Below are 24,340 nucleotides of genomic sequence, written 5' to 3' on the forward strand. Positions count from 1 at the left end.
ATGGAAGAAAAAAAAATTCAAGTCGAGTTTATTGCAGTTTGAGAAGATTTGGAAAAGGATTCAAGACAAATATTTCTGGGCTGAGAACATGTGTGAGGGCACCATGCCCTCCCAGAAGTCTTCTGCTGGTGATGCCGAGCAGTAATAGGAGACGGAAGTCTGCTGGCTATTCCTGGAGCTGCCTGACTCATCCCCCTACCCGGGAAGCGATTCTTATTATTTCTGCATTACTTGTCCATCTGTGAGATGTGATTGCACGGTAAGGCTGTAACCTTCAGGCATCCTTGAATTTGGGGTTGTCTGCTGGGATCTGTCCTTCAGCAACTTCCTGGAAGCAGCTGGGGGAAATGTGGGCGGGGTGGGCCTAGGCACAGAAGGACGTGGATTTGCTGGGTTGGGATGTTGGCAGCAGAGCCTGGGTAATCGCAGAGACCAGAAATGTTCGTCATATTATGCCCAAAAGGTTTTTTGCAGGACAGGAAGGCTTGAAATACCTCCCAAGTTTAGGGTCTGGGTCATATGCCAAGGGATTAGCTGTATGGTTTTCATAATGGCTTAGAGAAGCTGAAGACAGATGTGTTTTAAAGCCTTTACAGGGTAGTAGTTTCCTTTGACTTAAACTTGGGAGGTTAGGGTTAGCAGATGTAAGTTTTTATGTACAGAATAAACAACAATATCCTCCTGTATAGCACAGGGACTGTATTCAATATCCCACGATAAACCATAATGGAAAAGAATATACAAAAAGCATATATATGTGTGTGTGTTCGTGTGTGCTCAGTCAGTCATGTCTAACTCTCATATATATAGAGCCATCCCCCATATAACTGATTCCCATGTGGCTTGGTGGTAAAGAATCTGCCTACCGATATAATACAGGAGACACAGGAGACCTGGGTTCGATTCCTGTGTCGGGAAGATCTCCTGGGGGAGGAAATGGTAACCCACTCCAGTGTGCTTGCCTGGAAGGAGGGCTGCAGTCCATGGGGCCATGAACTGAGGCTCCGACTGAGAGACTGAGCATGTATATAACTGAATCACTTTCTGTACAGCAGAAATTAGCACCTCATTGTAAATCACTTCAATAAAAAGATTTATTAAAGTGATAACATGAAGGAACAAACAGCAAATAAGTAAAAAGCTTAGATGTAAGAGACATGTCTGCATTCCTGTAATAAAGTCATATTTTCTGCAAAAAAAAAAAAAAAAAAGAAACTTGAGTAGGGTGGCGGGGGAGGGGCCTCCAGGCCCTTTCTAGATCAGTTGTCATAACATCCTAGTATACGCGCTCAGGTATTCCAGATCAGCCAGGTGGAGTGCAACTGGGTTTCTTCATGCAAAGACTGAGCTCTTTGCTGGGCGTCTCTTCCTGCAGTCATTGTACCTGTGGTTCTGTTCGGTGCTGAGAGTGAGGAAGCTGGGAGTCGGGCTGAAGAGGCCGTGATGAGAGGGACCATCGGATATGTCAGGAACAAGGGGTGGGGGACGTGCGAGTGGGCGTCAGTCCTGTGCACATGTTTAAAGATGGCTTGGCAGCGAGTGGCTCCTCTGACATGCAGCAAGTTTACAACTAAAGCATCAAATAACCCTCATGGAAGAGACTAGAATGTTCTGTAACTTTAAGGTGTGTGACCAGACACTGCAGTAATATCTGTTCTACTAAATGAACAGTCTTACAGTGCTTACCAAAGGAAAAAAATGTCCATGGTTTAAAAACAGCTCTTCATCCTTCTATTTAATCCATTTGGTTAAAAAAAATCGGGGGGGGGGTGGTGGTGAAATCAGCATTTGTTATTTTCCTTGAATTTCAAGAAGCCGTGATTGAGCACGAGTCAGGACTGAATCCCCATTCAAGGCGCAAAGATCGAGGATTCGTCCGCAGGTTCCAAGTACTTGTTCTGAGCAAGTGATGTATCGTAATTAAGCCCTGAGATGTAGAGGACCCAGAGCTGAAAATGATTTTTGCCAATTAATTCTGATTAGCTTGTGAAGACAGTGAGGGCAGGAATCATTAACTATCCTGCTCGGCCAGCATGTAGCGGCTGCCCACCCAGGTCACGTCACACAGGGTCACCTTGAATGCGCGCCCAGCCTCTCTCTGGAGCTTTCTTCTCTGGGGCCATCTGAGCTCGAAGATGCACGGAAGTCTGCACTTGGCTTGGCAAAGTAGTTCAGACGTCACTGTGTCCTGAGGGGGTCGTGACCTTAGGACAGACGGATGGACGGTAACAGGAGTCCCAGGAAAGATCCGTTCTTTCTTATCTCTTCCTGTAGCCTTTTACAGGAGGTTTAACCACAGGGGCTCATATTCATTGAAAACTTACATTGTATGGAGTAAAAGAGAAGCACTCTACGTATGGGGTCACAATAGACCCCTGACACTGGTATTGTTAAAACCCATGTGGCGGCTATCTTGTGTGGGGACTCAGAGCCAGATTGCCTGGATTCGTTTCAGCGCCACCATCTACGAGCTGTGTGACTTCGGGCACTTTCCCTAACCTCTCTGAGTCCTAGCTGCTCATCTAGAAAATGGGGATATCGGAAGCTCTGGGTCTCATAGGTCTGTTCTAGTGATGGAATGGTAAGATGTATCAAGTCCTAAGCTACTTTGCTGTCTTTTTAATATGAACTGGTAACCTGACTCTGGCTAGGCTAAAGAAGATGAATTCAGAGGAGAAGGCACTGTGGCATTCTGTCACTGTTGGCTTTTCGAGGGTTTTAGGGGACCTGAGTGGATGTAAGCTTGTTGCTGTGGGTTCCAGCTGAGGATCACGCTGTTGGAAATGCCCGCAGTGTCTACTGACACATCACACCCAGGCCATCCTCGTGGTGGAGGATGCACTGGGTGGAAATCGGTTTGGGTTATGTGCAGAGTGAGCCGGCTTTTGCTGGCAGCAGACTTGCTCTCGGGGCTGAGGAAGAAGGTGGACGAGGTGTCATTTGCTCTCGGGGCTGAGGAAGAAGATGGACAAGGTGTCATTTGCTCTCGGGGCTGAGGAAGAAGATGGACGAGGTGTCATTTGCTCTCGGGGCTGAGGAAGAAGATGGACAAGGTGTTATTTGCACAGACTTTGGCTCCGCTCAGCTTGGACACTGTGGTCCCGAGTGTGCAGGTGATCTACACGCCTGTAACGTGATCAGCGTTTGTTAGAGTAAAGAACATCCATTTCAATTTCTGCTGAGGAATGCCCTTCTGTTGGACTAACAGATGCTGCCCAGAGCTCGGGCCCATATATCTCCCAGGAGCCCGGGACCCCGAACGTTAATGCGTCTTAACATCGATAAGATGAGTGGGAATGCGTAAAAAGTGGGCAGTGAGGAATGTGTGCGATGCAGCTGCTTTATTGAGGTAATTTTTCCTTTAGTTGAGTTATCTTCAGCAGCTTTTCAAGTTGAGCAAAAAGACAAAAATAAAATCCAATGAGCTTTGGGGGAAATATACTAATTTATCAATTCTCTTATTAGTGTCATTTGTAGCAATGTGGAAGGATCTAGAGATTATCATACTGAGTGAAGTAAGTCAGACACAGAAGGACAAATATATGATATTGCTTATAGTGGAACTGAAAAAAACGGTACAAATGAACTTATTTATAAAACGGAAATAGAGTTACAGATGTAGGAACAATCTTATGCTTACCGGGAGGCAAAGGGACAGGGGATAAATTGGAGGATTGGGGTTGACAGATACACACTGCGTATACGATAGATAACTAATAAGGACCTGCTGCACAGCACTCGACTCTATACTCTGTAATCACCTATATGGGAATAGAACCTAAGAGTGAATATATGTATATATATGTTAACTGATCCACTTTACAGCAAAAAACTAGCACAACATTATAAATCAACTGTACTCCAATAAACATGCAAAAAAAAACAGAAAAAACAAAAAAAATCGTTCTGATTATAAAGGAATGAATCTTCACTGAAGAACATTTAGGAAAAAATAGAACTATAAACAGAATAAATTAAACAAATTAAATCAACACTGTTAATGGATGTATATACATATAAGTGTGTGTAGAGTGAAAGTTGCTTGGTCACGTCTGACTCTTTGTGACCCCATGGAGTGTACAGTCCATGGAATTCTCCAGGCCAGCATACAGGAGTGAGTAGCCTTTCCCTCCTCCAGGGGATCTTTCCAACCCAGGGACCTAACCCAGGTCTTCTGCATTGCAGGCGGATTCTTTCCCAGTTGAGGCACACGTGTGTAAAACAGAGATTATGCAGTGTGAAGAAAAGTGTGTCTTTTTTTCCAATCTTTAGCATATGCAGTGAACATTTCTCCGTACCATTCAGTACTCTCCTTAAAGTGTGGTTTTGCATGCTGCCTTAGAGTCCATTGTCTATTTGAATGTGATTTACAAAATGATTGACCTGATATAAAATAATATTTAAGTGTCTCACTATTATAGCCAAAGTGGCAATGAGCATCCTATTTTATACATCTTTGTGTATCTGACTGGTCCCTTAGGATAGATTCCTTGAAGTGTATTTAGCACATCTAAGTATATAAATCCTTCAAGGATGTCCATACTTTTGCCAAGGGTACCCTCCAGTGACGTGCCAAGTTCTCGCCTCACCCCCGCAGTGGGAGAGTGGCCGCACGTCCTCACCAGTACTGCGAAGGCGCTTGTTTAGGGCTCTGAGTTCTACTCTTTGTGTCTCGTCTTGTCTAAACTTCTAATATTTCTCCTTAATTTCTAATGTTAGACAAAAGGTGATCTTCCTCCTTATATAAATTCAATCTCACTGAAATAGACTAAGTGAGAAGGAAGACCCCTTTCTCCTGTTGATTTCCAGCGACAGCTTTAGTGAGTCATCTTTCCTAATTCTTGCTCACATTTATCACACTGTACATATGCACAGGCAAATGTAAGTATTTGTGATACAATTAGAATCACATGGATACACTATCAGGTATCTTGCCTTTTTCTTTTCATTTAAAATAAAGACATCTTTTCTTTATTTTCTCAACATCATTGTGTTGAGACAATGTTTCTTTACATAGATGTAAAATGATTGTCTGTATTACTCCCTCATCAAAAAGGAGACAATGGGCACCACTGTAATTCTTTTTTAATTTTTGGACCATACCACAGGGCTTGTGCTATCTTTATTGGTTGCCCAGGGATTGAACCTGGGCCCTGGCAGTGTGGACCACCAGAGAATCCCCTATACATTCATTTTTGATTCTGCAGGATAAATTTCACATGAAGTTGTTTGATCTAACTGCTTTTGATAGCTGTCTCCAAACTGAGTCCAAAAAAAGATTGTCTACTAATTTGAGGTTCTTCCAAAAGTACACGAGCAAGCTCATTTCCCCACATCTGTATCAACACTGGGTGTTATTTATATTTTTTGCTTTTTCTTCTATGTTGGGTGAAAAATATTATCTCATTCTTTTTCTAATTTGCATTTCTTGTGTTTATTACAGCTAATTGTTCTATGTCCTTGTTGTATCAGAAATGGCTATGAGTTGTGGGATATATTTGTGGCTTCCCCACTGTATTTGGGTGGAGAAAATTATGTCAGAATATTCCAGTATTTCTGGTCTTAAGACAAAAAAGTTCACGTCTGCTTCCAGTTACTGCCTTGTTTTTCTGTTTCTCTTTCAAAACAACTTCTGTGTGTGTTTATGTGTGTATTTCTTTTTGGTATCTAATCGCTATAAATACGATAATCTGAAACTTAATTTGGACAAAGTAGAATGTTCCCCCTAAATTTACCCTCACACCGGCATCCCCATCTCATAAACTAGACCCATCAGTTCCTTATGGTAAAAGTCTTGGGGTTTTCTTTCATTCTTTTCCCCTCGGTGCTCAAACCCAACGTCATCAGCAAATGCTACCAATTTGAACTCAGAGAACCTCCTTGACCATTTACTTCTCGTCTCTGATCCCAACAGTGCTTCATCTGTATGTGCCCTTAACAGCTCTCCCCTTTTCTGGAGTCCCGGCTGCCATTCTCGTCACCACGCATCATCTCTGTCCTCCCAGGAGCCCCTCTCCCATTCCGTCTCTGTTCCAGCCACGCTGCCCTCTGCAAACAGACAAGGTCATGCCCAACTTGGGGCCTGGCTCCAGCTCTTTCTTCTACCAAGAGTCCTTCCTTCCCATGGCCAGCTTTGTAATATGCAGATCTCATCTGAATGTCACGCTCTCTCCAGTTGCCCTGTTTTGACTGTGACATTTTTAAATTGATGGATGTTGACTTATCTCTAAAGCTCCAGGAGTGTCTGCTCCATTCATGCCTCTGTTCCCAATGCCTGGAGCAGTGCCTGGTGTGACAAATGTTGACTTAACCAATGACTTGGCGGATACATTCCCATTATACCTGCATTTTCTTGTGACCATGCCTTATTTATGAGGTTACCCAAGGCTGAAGATGGCTAATCTGTTCTGTTTTTGAGATAATTCCTAAACTTCTACCCTTCAAGGCCTTTCTCAGTCCTTAACCTGACGAGGTCTCCCCATTCTCTGAATCCTTGCAGCATCTTAGGCTTCTCAATGACACTTACGCTTTGCTCCGTATTTCATAGTTATTCATGTCTGTGTCCAATTACTCCAAGAGAATTTAAGCATTTTAATGGCTCGAATGATGTGTTTCTTAACCTGGTCCTCTCGCAGCCCCCAGCAGAGCCTCATATACAGAGGGGGTTTCTCTAGGACTATGTGCTTAATTGAGCCCATTCTTGTTATCAAAGGATGGCCTAGTATTTTCTCTTCAGTTCAGTTCAGTCGCTCGTCATGTCCAACTCTTTGCAACCCCATGGACTGCAGCACGCCAGGCCTCCCTGTCCATCACCAACTCCCAGAGCCTACTCAAACTCATGTCCATTGAGTCAGTGATACCACCCAACCATCTCATCCTCTGTCATCCCCTTCTCCTCCCGCCTTCAATCTTTCCCAACATTGGGGTCTTTTCAAATGAGTCACTTCTTTGCATCAGGTGGCCAAAGTATTGGATTATTTTAGGGCTTATAAAAATATACTACTTCATGAAACAGGCTGTGATCTGGTTCTTGATTTTAAGAAAAATATCCCGACCTTGGCAGTAGTTAGAGCTTTACAGACTCTGAACTGGAGCGAGGTTGGGAGGTGGCGGGTGAGGTCATCGGAGTCCGCTACCACTTAGATGTGAGAGCCCTGGCTGGCGATTCTCTCTAAAATCATGGCCACTCTCTTCCCAACTCAAAACTCTCTGGAAACAGTCCTCCCGCCTCTCTTTTTCTTGATTTGGCAACCCCAAGTTGGCCCTGCTTGTCTCTGCACGTATCTCCAAGGGGTGTCGTATTTCTAGTCTCCTGATGAATCTGGCTGCTGGTAGCTGTGACCTCTGGACTGCCATGGCTGGTGACATCACCGCAGGCTGTCTGCACTCTGTCTAAGTGACAAGGCCTGCCACCGGCTCCGTCTTCCCCTCTGGCTTGGAGGGTTGAGGCAGGGAACGCTTGCAGGCAGGAGCGCGGAAGGCGAAGAGACGGGGAAGGCTGCATTTCGGGGCTCCCAGGGTGGCTGAAGTGGACAGCGGGCTGTGAGGGGAGGGGGAGGACCTGCTCTGACATTTTTATGAAACGCCATCCTGGGGGCAACGCCCTCCTGGGCCCACGGCTGACCGTGGCTGCGCTCAAACTTGAACACCTTGCTGCCAAGTCATCTTTTGCCTCACAAGTCTCAGAGGCTGGGCTGGACAGCTGGTCCTAAGTATATCTTTGAAAAAGCAGCATAGATTAGAAACAGAGGTATCCACCCCCCTTTTCCTAATTTCCTTTGTTTTACTTATCTTCAAGTTTCCAATACTATAATTTTATCTGCTACCAAGATGCCAACAATAAGCCATTTTCCATGATACCATCATTATCCTAGAGCTTCCTATAGAATTTGCTCATGTTGTAGGATTGATCTTTGCTTTTCCTCATGCCTCAAGCTTTTTGCTTGCAGTTCCTTTTCTAAAGGAGCAGAGACTAGACGGCGGACCTTGCCTTTGTGGTGGGGGTCGGCTGTGGAGAGTGGCAAGGATGAGTGCAAGGGGACAAAGATGCATGGGAGGGGGTGAGGCTGCTGTCATTCTACAGTGTTGGTGGACAGTGACCAGCAAGTCTCATGAAAGTACTGGAAGGAGATGAAAGTTTTTCTTTGCTGTCATTCATCTGCTTAAATTTTCACCTTTGGAGAAATAATTTTCGTTCCTAGGAGCACCATCAGACTGGAGAGAATGGGCAGGCTGGCGCATAAGAGAGTTAAATAAATGCACCCCTTGATGACGGGGACTGACTAGGGGGCATGTGACTGTGATGAATGGGAGGTGCGGATACAGGAGCAGAAGGCAGTTCAGCCAGCTCTAGCATGGGAGGCTCTGGGGTGCTTGCAGAGCTTGGAAAGGACTCAGATGTCTTGCCTTCCTTGGAGGTGGGAGTAAGAGCCCTAACCACAGAGACTCCAGCTCAGCTCATGTGTGTTGAGCTCCTTTCCAAGGAGGCAGTTCCCATTTCTAGCCCATCATGGAAAATAGGACTTTGTAAAGAGACTGCCTGCAATCCAGGACACCTAGATTTGATTCCTGGGTCCAGAAGATCCCCTACAGAAGGGATAGGCTACCCACTTCAGTGTTCTTGGGCTTCCCTGGTGGCTCAGATGGTAAAGAATCCACCTGCAATGCAGGAGACCTGGGTTTGATTCATGGGTTGGGACGATCCCCTGGAGAGGGCATGGCAACCCACTCCAGTATTCTTGCCTGGACAGAGGAACCTGGCGGGCTTCAGTCCATGGGGTCGCAAAGAGTCAAACATGACTGAGTGACTAAGCACAGCACGCAGCACCAAATTCACAGTCACATGTGTCTCCTGCTGACATTCGAGGGGCAATTCTAGCCTATTGTGTCTGGCACAGTGAGGGACAGACATGGCTTTCTGGGTTACCTATATAGTGGGGTTTAGTCGCTCAGTCATGTCCGACTCTTGTGACCCCATGGACTGTAGTCTGCCAGGCTCCAGTCTGTAGAATTCTCCAAGAAAGAATACTGGAGTGGGTTGCCATTTTCATCTCAGTGGGATTTTCCTGACCCAGGGATTGAACCAGGTTTCCTGTATTGGCAGGAGGACTCTTTACCACTGAGCCAGAGGGAAACCCAAATACACATGTGCTCAGTCACTCAGTCGTGTCCGACTCTGTGCGACCCCATGGACTGTAGCCTGCCAGGCTCTTCTGTCCATGGGATTCTCCAGACAAGAATACTGGAGTGGGTTGCCATGCCCTCTTCCAGGGGATCTCCCCAACCCAGGGGTCAAATCTGGGCATCCTGCATTGCAGGCAGCTTCTTTACCATCTGAGCCTCAGGGGAATATGTACACACATGTGCGAGTGATGATGAATCTGTATTCTCCATTGGAAGACTTCCCAGCAGCAGCACTGTTAACTTTTGAGGCCCGATCATTGTCTCTGTGGGTCTGTCCTGTGCAACGTGGGGTGCTTAGCAGTATTCCCGGCCTCTACTCACTGAAAGTTAGTATCACTACCCAGGGAGAATTGCCTATTGGAAGGGAGCTGTTGGAATGCTTTGGGGATGTTGGTGGCTCTAAACAGAACAGGGCAAGGAAGTAGGACTGGGGCAAGTGGGTTTGCAGGGTGGAGCCAAGGCACCTTCACCAGGTGGGAAGGAAGCGCCAGAACACAGAACTAGAGATGGAAGTGGACTCAGAAATAAGAAGTCATGCCTTAAGTAAAAATAGCCACTGTTTATTGAGCACTAGGTTTCTGTCAAAAGTTTTAAGTGCATTACCTCATGTAATCTTCACACTCACTCACTGAGGGTCAGAGAGATGCAGAGACCTGTTCAAGTTACTATTTTGGATTGGAAGACGTAGGAGTTTTTCTATGGGCTCTGAATCAATCAATATTCTATAACTCAATCTAACCCTGTGCCAGACGATTGCCCTGTTCCCTCTTTGCATTGTCAAGATCCCAAAGCAGTGAAGGTCAGGGGTGGGAAACTCTACCTCTAAGACAAAGGCGTCATTTGTCATTTGGGAGATGGAGGTAGGAGGGAAGGCTCATTGGAGAAACAACACATAACTGTTTTATGGATATTTGTGTGTTTCCTTGATGGGAATGCCCCTGCTCATAATCTCTCAGAACGCTTACTGTCTCACTCAGAAGAAAAGTCAAAATCTTCCCAGTGACTGCCCTTCCCCAGCTCTCAGACCCCTGCTTACCTACCCACCCCGCAACTGGTCATGAGAGTCACTGCTGCCGGGGTCCTGGAACCCCAGCCATGTCAGACCTTTGCACACTGTGATTCCTTCTGCTAGAATGTTCTTCCACAGTCAGCTGTGTGTCTCGCTTCCTCACCTCCCTTGATGGCCTATCAGCACCTCTCTTAGGACTGTCCCTGTTCTCCACACAAGTGGCCTTCTAACTTGCTATGGATTCTACTTATTTCATTTTCTGTCTGACTTCCCCTTCTAGAATGCAAATCCCATAGAGATGAGAGGCCCTGTCTGTTATTCTCACAGCTGTAGACCTTAGAACAGTGTCTGGAATGTGAGGATGTACATGTTGGATACTCAGTCATGTCTGACTCTTTGCGACCCCATGGACTGTAACCTGCCAGGCTCCCCTGTCTGTGGGATTCTCCAAGCAAGAATACTGGAGTGGGTTGCCATTTCCTTCTCCAGAGGATCTTCCTGACCCAGGGATAGAACCCGGGTGTCTGCACTGCTGGGAGATTCTTTACTAAGCTATCAGGGAAGCCTCTGGCACTTGGTAGATGCTATTAATAGTAGTTTTGAGTAAATTTCCTGGCTGGGCAGGTTGGTGGGATAGAATGAAACATTCATGTGAAAGATACATTCAAGCGCGTGAAGAAAGCTGAGCACCATCTCGAGAACCTCGTTCAATGTGTCTCTTCGAGCCCCTCTGCCCACCCGCCCAGTGAGACGCTGGTCTTGGGAACAAGGCTGAAAGTGTGGCACGGTGCGTTTTTTGAATAGTCACGGCCTGCTGGATTCTTGTGAATCTGAGGGTACCTTGGCATGAAAAGAATAATCACATTTAGGGGAATAAAAGTAATTGTTCCATATTGCTTAATACAACTAATAACTGTTTAATAAAGGATATAAAAATTTCTCTGCCTTTCACCTTAGTAAATGTCACTCAGTCTATAACCTAATTACTTCAATTTTCCATTTAGGAAATTAATTCATTTCGAAGGCATGAAAAAGCAGCTGAGAAATTTTTCCTTCTGGCCAAAGACTTAGAGACTCAAATGGGTTCAAAGACCTCCCAGTCCTCCGAGGTCAAGAATAGAGCTTTCAAGTCGGCTAAATGGACTTCCACTTACGTCCCTGCTCCTTGAGTTTGACCTGAAGTAAATCAATTAAAGCAGATACGGGGTTCTCAGGTTTCTCTCTGTACCTTTCTTACTTTCTGTTTCTTCCTGCGGGGGACTTGCGAGATACAGAGATGGCTTAGCAGCAACATTAAATAAGGTGGAACGGACCTGGTACCTCCGGATCTTAGTTCTCTAATTGTGAAAAGGAGACGAGAAATAAATTGTGTTTAGTGCCTACTGTGTGGGAGACATTCAGCTAGGCATTTGGCACGCCTTTTATTAATTCCCATACCTTTTGAGCTGAATAAATGAACAGGCAAATATTGAACACACAAATCTTGTCTAACATTTAATGGATGCCTATTATGCTAAGTATTTTACCTAAATTTTCTCAATTCACAGAAGAATTCTATAAGGTAAGAATTGTAATTCTATCATTAGCTCCATCTTCTAGATAAGAAAGTGTTCAGTGAAGGTAAATAATTTGCCCAAATCGCTTAGTTTGTAAGTAGTAGAGTTGGATTTTGAGGTGGTGTTTTTCCGCAGGTGGTTGCTATCTAGCAGCTAAGTGGTATCCGACTCTTTGAGACCCCCAGGGACTGCACCCTGCCAGGCTCTCTGTCCGTGTGATTTCCCAGGCAAGAATACTGGAGTGGGTGGCCATTTCCTCCTCCAGGGCATCTTCCCTACCTCGGGACCGAATCTGCCCCTCCGGCACCTCCTGTACTGGCACCTCCTATACTGGCAGGCAGATTCTTTGCCACTGCACCGCCTGAGAAGCCCCCTTCCTAGGCTCAACAAGGCTCAAAAGCTTTCGATACATTTTTCAAAATCACCAGGCTCGTGCGTGGCGGGTCGGGCTGCAAAGTGCGTCTTCATTGCCTGGCTTGCTCTTCTTCCAGGTGGCTGCGAGCAGCGGTCAGGATGAGAGACTCCCTGATGGAACCGGAAAGGATCCCCGGATGTAAAATTGTGACCGGCTGCAGAGAGGCCCGCCTGCGGTGAGCCGGCGTGTGAGCGGAGCTGAGGGCTGTGGCCGCCTGCACCTCCGCCCACAGCGCGGCCTTCCCAGTGCAAGCTTCCCCAGCGTGCGGCCCAGAGCCCGCGGCTGAGGTTAGAGCCGCGTCACCGCGACCGCCTCTGAGTTCCCGCTCCGGAGCCGGGGAGCCTAAGGAATGTCTCTGGGAGCTGGGCCTCCAGAGACACAGAAATCCCTTCAGAGCAGGGCATTTCCTGTCTGAAATGAAGACATTCCTCATGGGTGACCAAACCCCAGACAAGCCCGTTTCTTTCTTCTTTTTATTTTTTTATTGGAATGTAATTGATTTACAATGTTGTGTTAGTTTCTGCAACTTTGAAAAGAGAGGTATTCTCTCTTTGACAGGACCTCTCTCAACTGACTTCAGAGGCTAAGCTTGGCCCAAACCACGTCCCTGGTTGAGGCTCCTTGAGGCTGGGACTGACAGGGGGGAGCGGGTGGCTGTGGACCGGAGGGGTCTTATAAGATGACCGTAGGCAGCCTCTGCATAAAAACCTGCTCCTGTACGCATGGGTGCTCAGTCGCTCAGTTGTGTCCAACTATTTGCAGCCGGATGGACTGTAACCTGCCAGGATCCTCTGTCCATGGGAGTCTCCAGGCAAGAACATCCACCAAATACTAATAATTCCTAGTTTTCTTTGAGTAAGGAGACTCATAGTTCTGTGGCTTTTTGTTCTTTTCTTTTAGAGATAAATACGGATTGTGACTAATCTGGAGGAGGAAATGGCAACCCACTCCAGTATTCTTGCCTGAAAGATCCCATGGACAGAGGAACCCGGCAGCTACAGTCCAGAGGGTTTGCAAAGAGCACACAGCACAACTGACTGATACTTCTCTCCTTCCCCTGGCTGCCCCTCTCTCCCATGGCAAGGGCACAGCTGCCCAGAAGTGAACCTGTGGGTCTACCTGGTTCTACATCAACATCTTTCCCAGGGCCCAGTCCCTGCTGTCAACAGAGAGCATCCTTAGTCAGTGCCTGTCACTCACCCCGGGAGGTGGGGCCGTCTAGTCGTCCAGAATGATGCTCTTTTCCTTAAACCGCCTGACACTGCTCCCTGGGAGGGTGTACAGACTGAGGAGTGCAGGAGGGCTGCCAGCAGATTGTTCAGACCTCACAGGCTTTGTGGCTAGAAGGGGAAGGCTGACAGCTGAGGGAATTCAACAGGCAGTGCTCAGGGGACTGGGTATGTTTCAAGAATCCACTGATGGAGATACAAGCACCACCCCCCTCTCCCTCCTTATGTGCCAACATCAAATGCAGACAGATCAATGGGCTATCGTTATTAAAAATAATCGTCAAAAGGATTTTCCTCAAAGAGGACATTCTTTTCAAACTATGTTGGATCATTCCTTTCTAAAACCTAGGAGTTGCCGGTGAGAAGATCAGGGGCTTTCCCCCTTAATCTACGGATTTAGGAATTCAGACTCTTGTGAGGCTTGTTGCAGGAGGTGGAGGAATAGGCTCTGGGATTCTTGATGTGAACCGGTGGGTTTGTCCCCAGTTCATACTGCTGACAGCAGACTCTTCCTGCGCTCTTCATCTGGTTTCCCAAGATTCTCCACTGATGATGTTCACCACTCGAATTTAAAGGATTAAAAAAAAATGCACAAAATGATGAGACAAGGCAAGCTGAGCTTGATGAGCAAAAAAATGTGTCATTTACTGAGGTGAGGATGTATGTACAATGCATATCTTTAACAGTTATGTTTCAGGTGGAGCATATGCCCAACAGTTATCAGGTTTAATATTTTAAGAGTCAGAGAAAGAATTGTAATTAATTTCTGTTCATCAGGATTGGGAGCCTCTCAGGAACACGTGTAGTGCTGGGAAAAGCAGTTCGCTGAGGTAACAAGAAATTGGCCTTTGGTTCTGCATAAAGAGGAACCAGGAGGCTGGGTGAGTGTCTGGCATGGTTAGTGCCTCAAATGCCGCTTATCTGCTGGAGAAGGGATGGGCTACCCACTCCGGAGCTCTTGGGCTTCTCTTGTGACTCAGCTGGTAAAGAATCTGCCTGCAATGCGGGAGACCTGGGTTTGATCCCTGGGTTGGGAAGATCCTCTGGAGAAGGGAAAGGCTGCCCACTCCAGTATTCTGGCCTGGAGAGTTCCATGGACTGTATAGTCCATGGGGTTGCAAAGAGTCGGATGCGACTGAGTGATTTTCCCTTTCACACCATTTCTTGGACACATCAAGACTATGTTTTATTTATTTTCTATGTTTATGGTGAGAGTCTGTTGGTTTTCAAGAGAATGATTTGTTTTATAAAATACGCAGTATGTATTTTGCATCCTCTTCAAAATGTGGTGCCCCTTGCTGTACCGATGTCTGCTCTTAGGAGGGACGAAGGCTCAGCGATGGAGGCGGAGACAGGTGGACAGCACGCAGCGTGGAGCCGGGATGTGGCAGGGACTTCAGAGGTCAGAACTAGGCCAGCTCTGCGGTTTTATTGGCCTTCTTAGTTTGTACAAAATATCGTGCATTACAGTCAGTTGAATCACTTGAACTTGGTCATATTTGCTTCTCTGTGATCTACGAAAATGTCAATTTCATACAAATCACCCTCAGAGTAATAGGTTATTATAACAACAATATGGATCTCAGTAATCATAACCTCCTAATAACAAGTTATCTGTGATTGCCGGGTCCAAGGAGTCAAGGCAGGAGCGGGGAAAACCAGATCCGAGGAAAGTGTGGAGCAGTGATGGAGGGGCTGGGACTGTCAGTGGGGTGGAGTTCTTTATGAGTTCTTCTCCAACTCTTCCACCCCCTTGCCTGTCCTCGGGAACCTCAGGAGTAAGACCGGAGCAGGCGTGGTTAACTGCTTATTCCACTGCAGCAAGGAGAGCCAGATGCCTCCTGGGGCCTGTGAGACGCAAACAAGTTTCCAAGTGAGGGAAAGCTGAGGCTCCCTCACTGCTTCTGGTCCACGGTAGACATTTCACAGCCTGCGCTCAAAGCCCTTCAAGAAGGCGCTTCCTGTGTGCACGCTGCCGCTCAGTTGTATCCAACTTTGCAACCCCATGGACTGTCGCCCGCCAGGCTCCTCTGTCCATGGGATTTCCCAGGCAAGAATACTGGAGTGGGTTGCCATTCCTCCTCTAGGGGATCTTCCCGACCCAGGGATTGAACCCATGTCTCCTGCATTGCAAGCAGATTCTTTACTGCTGAGCCACTGCGGGGGGGAAGCTCAAAGCGGTCCAGCAAGATGCTTCTGCTGTTTTAATTATCTCTGCTACCTTTCAAGCCTCATTACTTGCTTGGAGGTATTTTGCTGCAATGGTAATTCCCCAAACAACCTCCCCACCCCCAACAACATTCTAAAGCTCAGCTGATGTCTATGAAGTTCCACTGAAGAATTATTTTTTCTCAATCTATATGTTGCAAGTAGTACATACAGAGCTATATTTTCTTACAAAAAAAAAAATTCCCTATACTTTCTTGTGGCGTATTTCTGAGTTGAACTTGGGAGCTTTTTGAACCATTTTTAGAAAGTATTTTCTATAAACAAGAAGCTCTTTCCCTGAAAAGGTCCTGCAGAATCAACACGGATTCTTAGGGTGAGGCATACAATACACACCTTCAGAGTCTTTTCTGTGTCGAAATCAATTCCACGCCAACACACACACCTTTGAGCTTTAAAGATTGGTGACCTTAATAACTTTGGCAAAATGCCTTGTGAGAAGCTAGTGTGGAGGATTCTTTATTGCTACAGACCACCCATGGAAATGGCTCCACATTGCCCTTCCAGGTACTTATCAGTATTGCTGCCAAAAGCTGTAAGACATGCTCCTCTTGACCTTTTGAATGCATGTTTTGATTATGATAATGCTACCAGCTAGCTGTAACAGGTTTAACAAGACAGACCCTGAAATTCCAGGGACTTAAACACAACTGAACCCATTGCTTACGTAATCGTCCAACACTGTGTTCAGCAGACAGTCTTCCACACAGTGACTCAGGGGCCCCAGCCCCTTCCCTCATGTGGCTCCATGTTTGCTGGGGAAAGGGGACACAGCAGTAGTGAGAGCACATTGACCTCCTAATTCAGCCCAGAAAGGGCTTCCCTGGTGGCTCAGATGGTAAAGAATCCCCCCTGAATGCAGGAGGCTGGGTTCAATTCCTGGGTTGGGAAGATCCCCTGGAGCAGAAGATGGGTACCCACTCCAGTATTCCTGCCTGAAGAATCCCATGGACAGAGGAGCCTGGTGGGCTAGTCCATGGGGTCGCAAAGAGTCAGACACAACTGACTGTACTATTCTATAACACTATTCTACACTTGGCACAGAAAAGACGAGGTGACTTCTGTTAATAATCTCCATTGGTAAGAGGTAGTATCGTGATGGAGGTGGTTTGGTTGCTCAGCCATGTCTGACTCTGTGCGACCCCATGGACTGTAGCCCGCCAGGCTCCTCTGTCCATGGGATTCTCCAGGCAAGAATACTGGAGGGGGTTGCTATTTTCTCCTCCAGGGGATCTTTCTGACTCAGGTATGCATCTCCTTCACTGCAGGTGGATTCTTTACTGCTGAGTCACGAAGAAAGCTCTAACAGCTAATATCATGGTCCCATCTAAATGTAAGAGGACCTGGAAAATTCTTTTCCTTGCAGTGCTACACTTTGGAAGAGGAACACACATCTCTTTGGACAGCTGACTGTGTGATACAGTAGAGTATCATTCTTCTGTTTCATTATTGTTAAAGAATCAAGATATTCTAATGACATGTGCTTGGATTTTTTTCCCCCCAAAGGATTTGTAAGAGTATACATTCTTGAAAAGTTGCTCTTCTTGCAGAATCTGCCTTCTCCTTGAATGAGCAAACTGCCTTTGTTTGACCGTCCATAGCCTCCACCGAGGCTTCTTCACTTTGCTCCATTGACCCTCTGAAGGAGTCACCTGACATCGTGTTGGAGCTATTATTTCTATTAGAAATGACACTTTTGATTTCTGTGGCATGCAGTGATGTGATACCATTAGGGAGATGCTTTTCTTGGGCCATTATAAATGTCAAATTCGGTTCAGTCTGAAGGTATTGTTGGAGGAATTCACTGTGAATGCTGCATGCAAGGCAATTCCACAAACTCATCTAGGAAATCTCCAATATTGCATGGCCGAGACAATTGACACGGTTTTTCAATGACTCGGGGACATGGTCACTAGGTTCTTGATTTCATTTGTATAAATTGAATCTCTAAACAATGACTGATGGCTTTGGTTCACTGTGTGCCATAATTCGACTACTGGAATAAATACTTTATTCTCTAGTTTCCCTGGCAGCTCAGATGGTGAAGAATCTTCCTACAATGCAGGAGACCTGGGTTCAATCCCTGGGTCATGAAGATCCCCTGGAGAAGGGCATGGCAACCTACTCCAGTATTCTTGCCTGGAGAATCCCCTTAACAGAGGAGCCTGGTGGGCTACAGTCTGTGGGGTCACAAAAGAATCAGGCATGACTTAGCATCAATAACAACATAGCAGAAGCATGGAGGGATCTTCATGGATAAGCAGTAGCGGATGGGAGCTGGAGCTTTGAATTCAGCTTTATAACCTTTTAAACTTCAGTTTGCTCTTCCAATGGGAACCACAATGGGGCTCATGTCCTAGGAGGACCCCAAGGTGTGAGGGAGGTAATGCAAGTGAAATGCTCAGCCCAGGGTTTGGCACCTCGTACCTGCTCAATAAGGACTTCCCAAGTGGTGCTAGTGGTAAAGAACCCACCTGCCAATGCAGGAGATGCAAGAGATGTGGGTTTGATTCCTGGGTCGGGAAGATCCCCTTGAGAAGGAAATGGCAACCTACTCTAGTATTCTTGCTTGGAGAATCCCATGGACAGAGGAGCCTGGTGGGCTACAGTCCATGGGGTCCCAAAGGGTTGGAGACGATTGAAGTGACCTAGCACGCATGTACTTGCTCAATAAATAGGAGCTCTTCTTTTCTTTTTGTGCTAGTTTCTTACTGATGCTTCAACAAACCACTTCAAGCAAATGCATTATCCTCCAGTCCCCTGAGCTGGAAATCCAACATGGGTTTCAGAGGGTTGAAGTCAAGATGTGGGCTTCGGTGCTTCCTTCCGGAGACTCCGGGAGAATCTGGTCCCTTACCTTCTCTGGCTTCTGCAGGTGCTCCTGCTCCTTGGTCTGTGGAGACTTCTTTCATCTTCAAAGCCAGCACCAGCAGGGAGGATCCTAGCACAGTCATATCCCATGGCTACAGCCTACCCTTCAACCTCCCGTGTGGAAGGACTCTGATTACTTTGATAAGCCTCGATCATCCAGAATTAACTCCTCACTTTAAGGTCACTTGATTAGATACCTTATTTCGTTTACCATCTTAATTCCTCTCTGCCCCTAACCCTAACCCTAACCCTCTCTGCTGGACATATTCACAGGTCTTGAGTATCAGGATGTGTTCATCTCTAGGGGCTATCATGCTGCCTGCCACACCTTCTCTTTGTTTTTAAAATGTTTGAACCTTTTAAATGCTGACTCACTCGGTACATTGCTCTTTTTGTCTTTTTAGAGTACACTCCTCTCACTATTGGAATCTGCTGAAGCAGTTTTTTGATGTCTAATTCTTGTCTTTGCTCCCCAGCAACTATTTAAAGCACAGTGGGCCAGAAGAGAGGTCGAGTTCTATTGTTTACCCGTAGCTATTAAAAGCAAAATAATAATGCGTATTAGAATTTATCCCCCTCAGAGGTGCTCGCATGGCTGGAATTCACGTCAAGTTCTGCGGGCGCCAATAAAAACCAGCAGGGGATGAGCAAACATTTGATAGGCAAGGCGTGAGTTTCCACTAAACAGATCTGGAATGATGCCACGTGAGCTCAGGGTGCTATGTAGGATACTCGAAAGGACAGAGCCAAAAATTAAAATAAGAAAAACCTACGGCTGTTGAACTTGCTATTCTCTCCCTCACAGCCCCTTCTCAGGGTATTTGCATCTGCACAGTCATCCACATGTTGGGCAAATCCAAGGGCGACTCCGATGGTGGGTGTCCAGGCCAGCAGGTAGGGGAGGAGGCAAGGGCTGGACGGATCATGTACCAGGGCTAGAACTGCTGTTGGTATTCACGCCCACTCCTTCCCTCCTCCGCATCCTTTCATGGGGCTTCAAAGGGACTTGAAAGGTAGTTCCTTGTCCAGGAAAGACACCCTGCTCAGTGGGAAGGGAGGACAGTTTATTAGCCCCGAGCATCTCCCCAACACCTGACATCCACACGCCGCAGCAGCCGCCCCGGGATTGTGTCCAGTTTGCTCAGGCTGGGCTGGGCTGCGGGCCCCTGCCCGCCGCTGTCTGAGGTTTGTCCAGCCCCAGGCCTCTGTGCCTGCAAACGGGCTGCTGGGCTGGAGCGGGAGGTGGGAGCCGCGCAGCCCCGGGCCTGGCTGGGAGAGAAACCCGCCGCCCTCCGAGGAGGCAGAGCACGGCCGGGGAATTGGAGAGATGTTGATCAACTCCATTTAGCAAATGACACAATACGTGTTCAGGCACAATGGCCTTTTCGACAGGCGGATCAGTCCCGCCAGAGGCACCGCTGTGTGAAAAAGGAGAGGAAAGAGCGCTGGAGGGCTGCAGAAAGGGGGGCCGGGCTGCGCGGGGCGATCAATGGCGGCCTTTGTGCCTCCTGACATTTGAGGGGCTTGTTATCGGCGATTGCGGCTGCTTTATCTAAATGTATCTCCCCAGCTGCCAGCGCGCTGATAGGTGGGGGCGCGCGATGCCCGGAGATACCGCGCCTCCAGCGGGCGGCCGCTGTCACTCTCCCGCTTTGCTCTCAAAGGCGAGATGCGACGCGTCCCTTCTCTCTTTGTTCCTCCTGTCGGCTCGAAGAAACAGCCAAACAGAAAATGCCCACCCCAAACCACGCTGCCACCCGGTCCCAAACCACCCAAGCCTACGCGGCGGGCCACCAGGGTCCCGAGAGGGGCAGACGTGCGAAGGAGGCCTGCGTTATTTCTCCGTCGGAGGAGATGCCGTTCTTTGCGTCTGTCCTTGCGTCTCCGGCTGTCTGAGTGCACCCAGCTCCTCTCTCTGCCCTTCAGACCCTGAAGCGAGGCTCTACGGAGGACCACTCTGTGCAGTTTTGACTTTCCTTCATAAGGTCTAACTTTTGTTCAGGCCCTCGTCTGCCTGACCCAATGTCCAGCACACACCACTGGTGACCAAGTCACTTACAGGTGTTTGAGGGGCACACAGGCCGGGCACCTAGGGTGACCCGAGGCCGTTGGCACCAGGGACATCTCATAATGGTTAGAATGACTTCTGACTAAAATCAAAAACAAAGATGAGAATTGTTGAGGATGTGGAGAAACGGGAAACCTTGCACACTGTTGGTGGGAATGCACAGTGGAAAGCAAAATGTGTGCGTGCCAAGTCCCTTCATCTCGTCTGACTCTGTGCAGCCCTGTGGACTGCAGCCCGCCAGGCTCCCCTGTCCATGGCATTCTCCAGGCAAGAATCCTGGACTGGGTTGCTGTGCCCTCCTCCAGGGGATCTTCCTGACCCAGGGATGGAACCTGCGTCTCTTGTGTCTAGGTTCTTCACCGCTAGAGCCACCTGGGAAGCCCTGGAAAACAATATAAGAGCTTAAAAAATTAAGACTAGAGCTACCATGTAATCCAGCAATCTCATTTATGGATATTTATTTCAAATAATTGAAATCAGGATCTTGAAGTGATGCCTGCATTCCTGTGTTCACTGCAGCATCACTTACAGTAGCAAAAACATGGAAACAGCGCCAGTGTCCATCAGTAGGTAACTGGATAAAGAGGATGCAGTGCAGACATACAATCGAATATTAAAGTGAAGTGAAGTCGCTCAGTCATGCCCGACTCTTTGCGACCCCATGGATAGTAGCCTGCACCAAGCTCCTCCGTCCATAGGATTTTCAAGGCAAGAGTAGTGGAGTGGGTTGTCATTTCCTTCTCCAGGGAATCTTCCCAACCCAGGGACTATTACGCGGCCATAAAAAAGAAGTCAGTTCTACAATACGCAACAACATGGATGAACCATCAGGACATCAGGCGGAGTGGTTTAAGCCAGTCACAGAATGACAAATCATGTCTGATTCCACTTATATGAGGTCTTTCAAATAGATAAATTTAGAGAACCTAAGAGTGGCATGGTAGTCGGGGGTGCTGGGAATGGGGAGGGCTAATCAGTGGGCATAATATTTCAGTTGTGCAAGATGGATAAGTTCTAAATATCCTTTGCACCACACTGTGCTTACAGCCAACACTGACATCATGTCCACTTAGGAGTTTGTTGAGATCTCATGTGAAGTGTTCTTACCACAACAACATAAAGTTAAACAAACAATACTGTGGTCTCTAGCCCCAGGCAGGCGCCCACCTTCCACTGTGACCTCAGGCAGTGACTTAGCCTTCTTAGTCCTCAATAGTCCCATCTGTAAAGCGGCAGCAGGGCCCACACTTTAATGTCATTGTGGAAATCAGATGAATCATCACTGCCTATTGCAGGCTGAATGGCTGTTTCTCAATGTGTTTAATTTTATTATCTTTTATTTTATTATTTATTTATTTATACTTTTTATTTATTTATTTTTAATATTAGTTTAATTTTATCTATTTATTTATCTTTTTAATTTTATTTATCTTTTATCCTAATATAATTTTAACATCTGATCTATTTTCTTGCACTTCACAGGTGGCACAGTGGTAAAGAATCTGCCTGCCAGTGCAGGAGATGCAAGAGATGTGAGTTAGATCCCTGGGTCGGGAAGATCCCCTGGAGAAGGAAATGGCTACCCACTCCAGTATTCTTGCCTGGAGAAGCCCATGGACAAAGGGGCCTGGTGGGCTACAGTCCAGGGGGTTACGAAGTGTCCAGCATGACTGAGCATACATGCACACACACACACATACACACCATTTTCTTAGAAAAGGTTGCATTAAAAGTATTTTAAGCATACAGTTGGATGTATCTTTATCATTTGGATATTTACAAAAAATGAAGTTCTTCCCAGGACCATATGGATGAATTAATGTGTGGCTAAAGTAATAAGTTCTCATACTGATCTATTTTTATGCCCCCTTTCTTGGCCCAAGATTCAGACACATCCCTCCCTACATTTAAAATTTGTTTCTCCTGTCATCAATCTATAAGTTCTTGCATTATGCATGCTGTTATCAAAGAAAAATAAATAGGAAGAGTAAAGAAGTATCATGTTTAGAGAAGCCCTGTGTGGAGTGTGCCCTTTGAATGGATGGGGAAGGCAGCTGGCAGCCGGCGGGTGAGGTGTCCTGCCACTGACTGCCCCAAATTTACAGATCTGCAGATGCGATTCCTCCACGCCGTGCCGGGCTCTTTTTTTGAAGACAAGATTAAAATTACCACTGTTGCCTAAAAAGGTTTGAGGAGCTGTGTGGGAATGTCAGCTCCAGCTGAACATAGATTTACACTTGCTTAGAGGTAATGAATCTGATAGGGTGAGCATTACTGATGAAATAAATCATTTTCCTCCTGATGTGAATTTCTGCTATTGCCTTGTCTGAGAAAAACATCACTTAATGCCAAAAAAAAAAAAAAGTTTTAACGTCGATAGATGGAGTGATATTCATCATCTCTATTATCTGCTTAGCTACAAAAGGTTCTTTGCCAAATATGATAATTAATTAGCTGCATACTTCAACTGCCAGTTGATTGTCTCTCATTAGGGGCTGAAGTGGCCCCTGTGTGTGGCCGCTCAGCTGGCTGGGCCGCTCAGCTGATGGTGCTTAGGGATGCTAGATACAGAGAACAGCATCAGTATAATTATAAGCAGAAAAAAAAAAAAAAGCCAGATGCTTATGATGTGATTTAAAAGCTTGGTGTTTTCTTTTTTTTTTTCTTGACAGATGTAGTAAATAGAAGACTTGAGACTGAAATTCGGGCTATTACTGGAATAAGAAAGCAGTCCCCTTGTGTTCGTATCATTGACAATTCTGAACGCAGGAGAAAACGGAAACTCGAGCCCTTTAAAATACATCTGGCATTTTAAAACGCAGCGCTGCACTTTGCTCTCCTGTAATTCGGTTTTCGACGTGGTTGTAGGGTCTGATTTGGTCCGGAGTGGCTGTCTGCGCTCTTTGGTTCCTGTTAATGCTCTGCTGCGGAGATGCCAAGCGTAAAAGGCCATCTTTGTTCTCAGGGCAACAATGGTTTCTGTATCCTGAAGGTCGAAGGAACACGGGGGTATCTTGTTTTGTCCTCTGGAACACCCCAAAGAATCAGATAGACAAGTGGTGAAAACTGTCAATGCGGGGGGGGGGGGGGGCGCGGGGAGGGGGTGTTTAAAAAGAGAGACCGGCAGGGTGTGGTCCCCTCAGCAAAAAAGTCGCGTGCGCCCTGCTTGGTCCTGCCTGGGTGCCCGCAGGGTCCCCCATGAGCGCCCTTCCCTCCGCCACCCTCCCCGGTGATGCGCGGGCGTCCAGCCACACACGCATGTGCAATGTTGCCTTCGGGAGATTTCTGTTCCTGCAAAGCCGAGGAGCTCCAGGGAGGCAGCAACTCCCAAGACATGTTTCCATCAGTCCGAACTTCACGGCAGCTGAAACATTCATGACTTTTCCGTGTATTCCAGGAAGGATCGTACTAGCTCCGGGGGCAGCAGATGGAGTTGGTGACCCCCACCGACCCTGTTCCTGTTCCGGGTCCCCATCCACCTCATGCACTGACACCAGACATTCGTCCCCAAGCTTTTCTTAATGCTGTAATATAATTCACGAGGACAGCCTTAATGAGCTGATCACTAGTCTGGTAGGAGGAGGTATAGAGGGAGGGGGCCAAAATGCCAGACTCGGAGAATGTTGAGCTGGTGGGCATCTGGAAGGGACCAGAAAGAGCTTTCTATCAACCAAACAGATTGGGCTTACAGGCTGTAAAACTTTCAGATGACCTTCACATCAAAATATTAGGCTGCTATGTTTCGCTGGATGGTAGTTTCATAAACATAAAAAGCACACACAT

The 24,340-nt window shown here is 46.9% G+C and overlaps 1 long non-coding RNA gene across 1 annotated transcript; it reads left to right on the forward strand.

Annotated features, from left to right (window-relative positions):
* Window positions 1-114: 114 nt before the first annotated feature.
* Window positions 115-19,641, forward strand: LOC101908046 (uncharacterized). The gene is made up of 3 exons (XR_808970.4): window positions 115-259; window positions 12,240-14,273; window positions 16,887-19,641. It is a non-coding gene; the product is annotated as an uncharacterized lncRNA (long non-coding RNA).
* Window positions 19,642-24,340: the final 4,699 nt, after the last annotated feature.

Source organism: Bos taurus, chromosome 9 (genome assembly GCF_002263795.3).
Source record: "Bos taurus isolate L1 Dominette 01449 registration number 42190680 breed Hereford chromosome 9, ARS-UCD2.0, whole genome shotgun sequence".
In the NCBI taxonomy this organism is placed as follows: Eukaryota; Metazoa; Chordata; class Mammalia; order Artiodactyla; family Bovidae; genus Bos; species Bos taurus.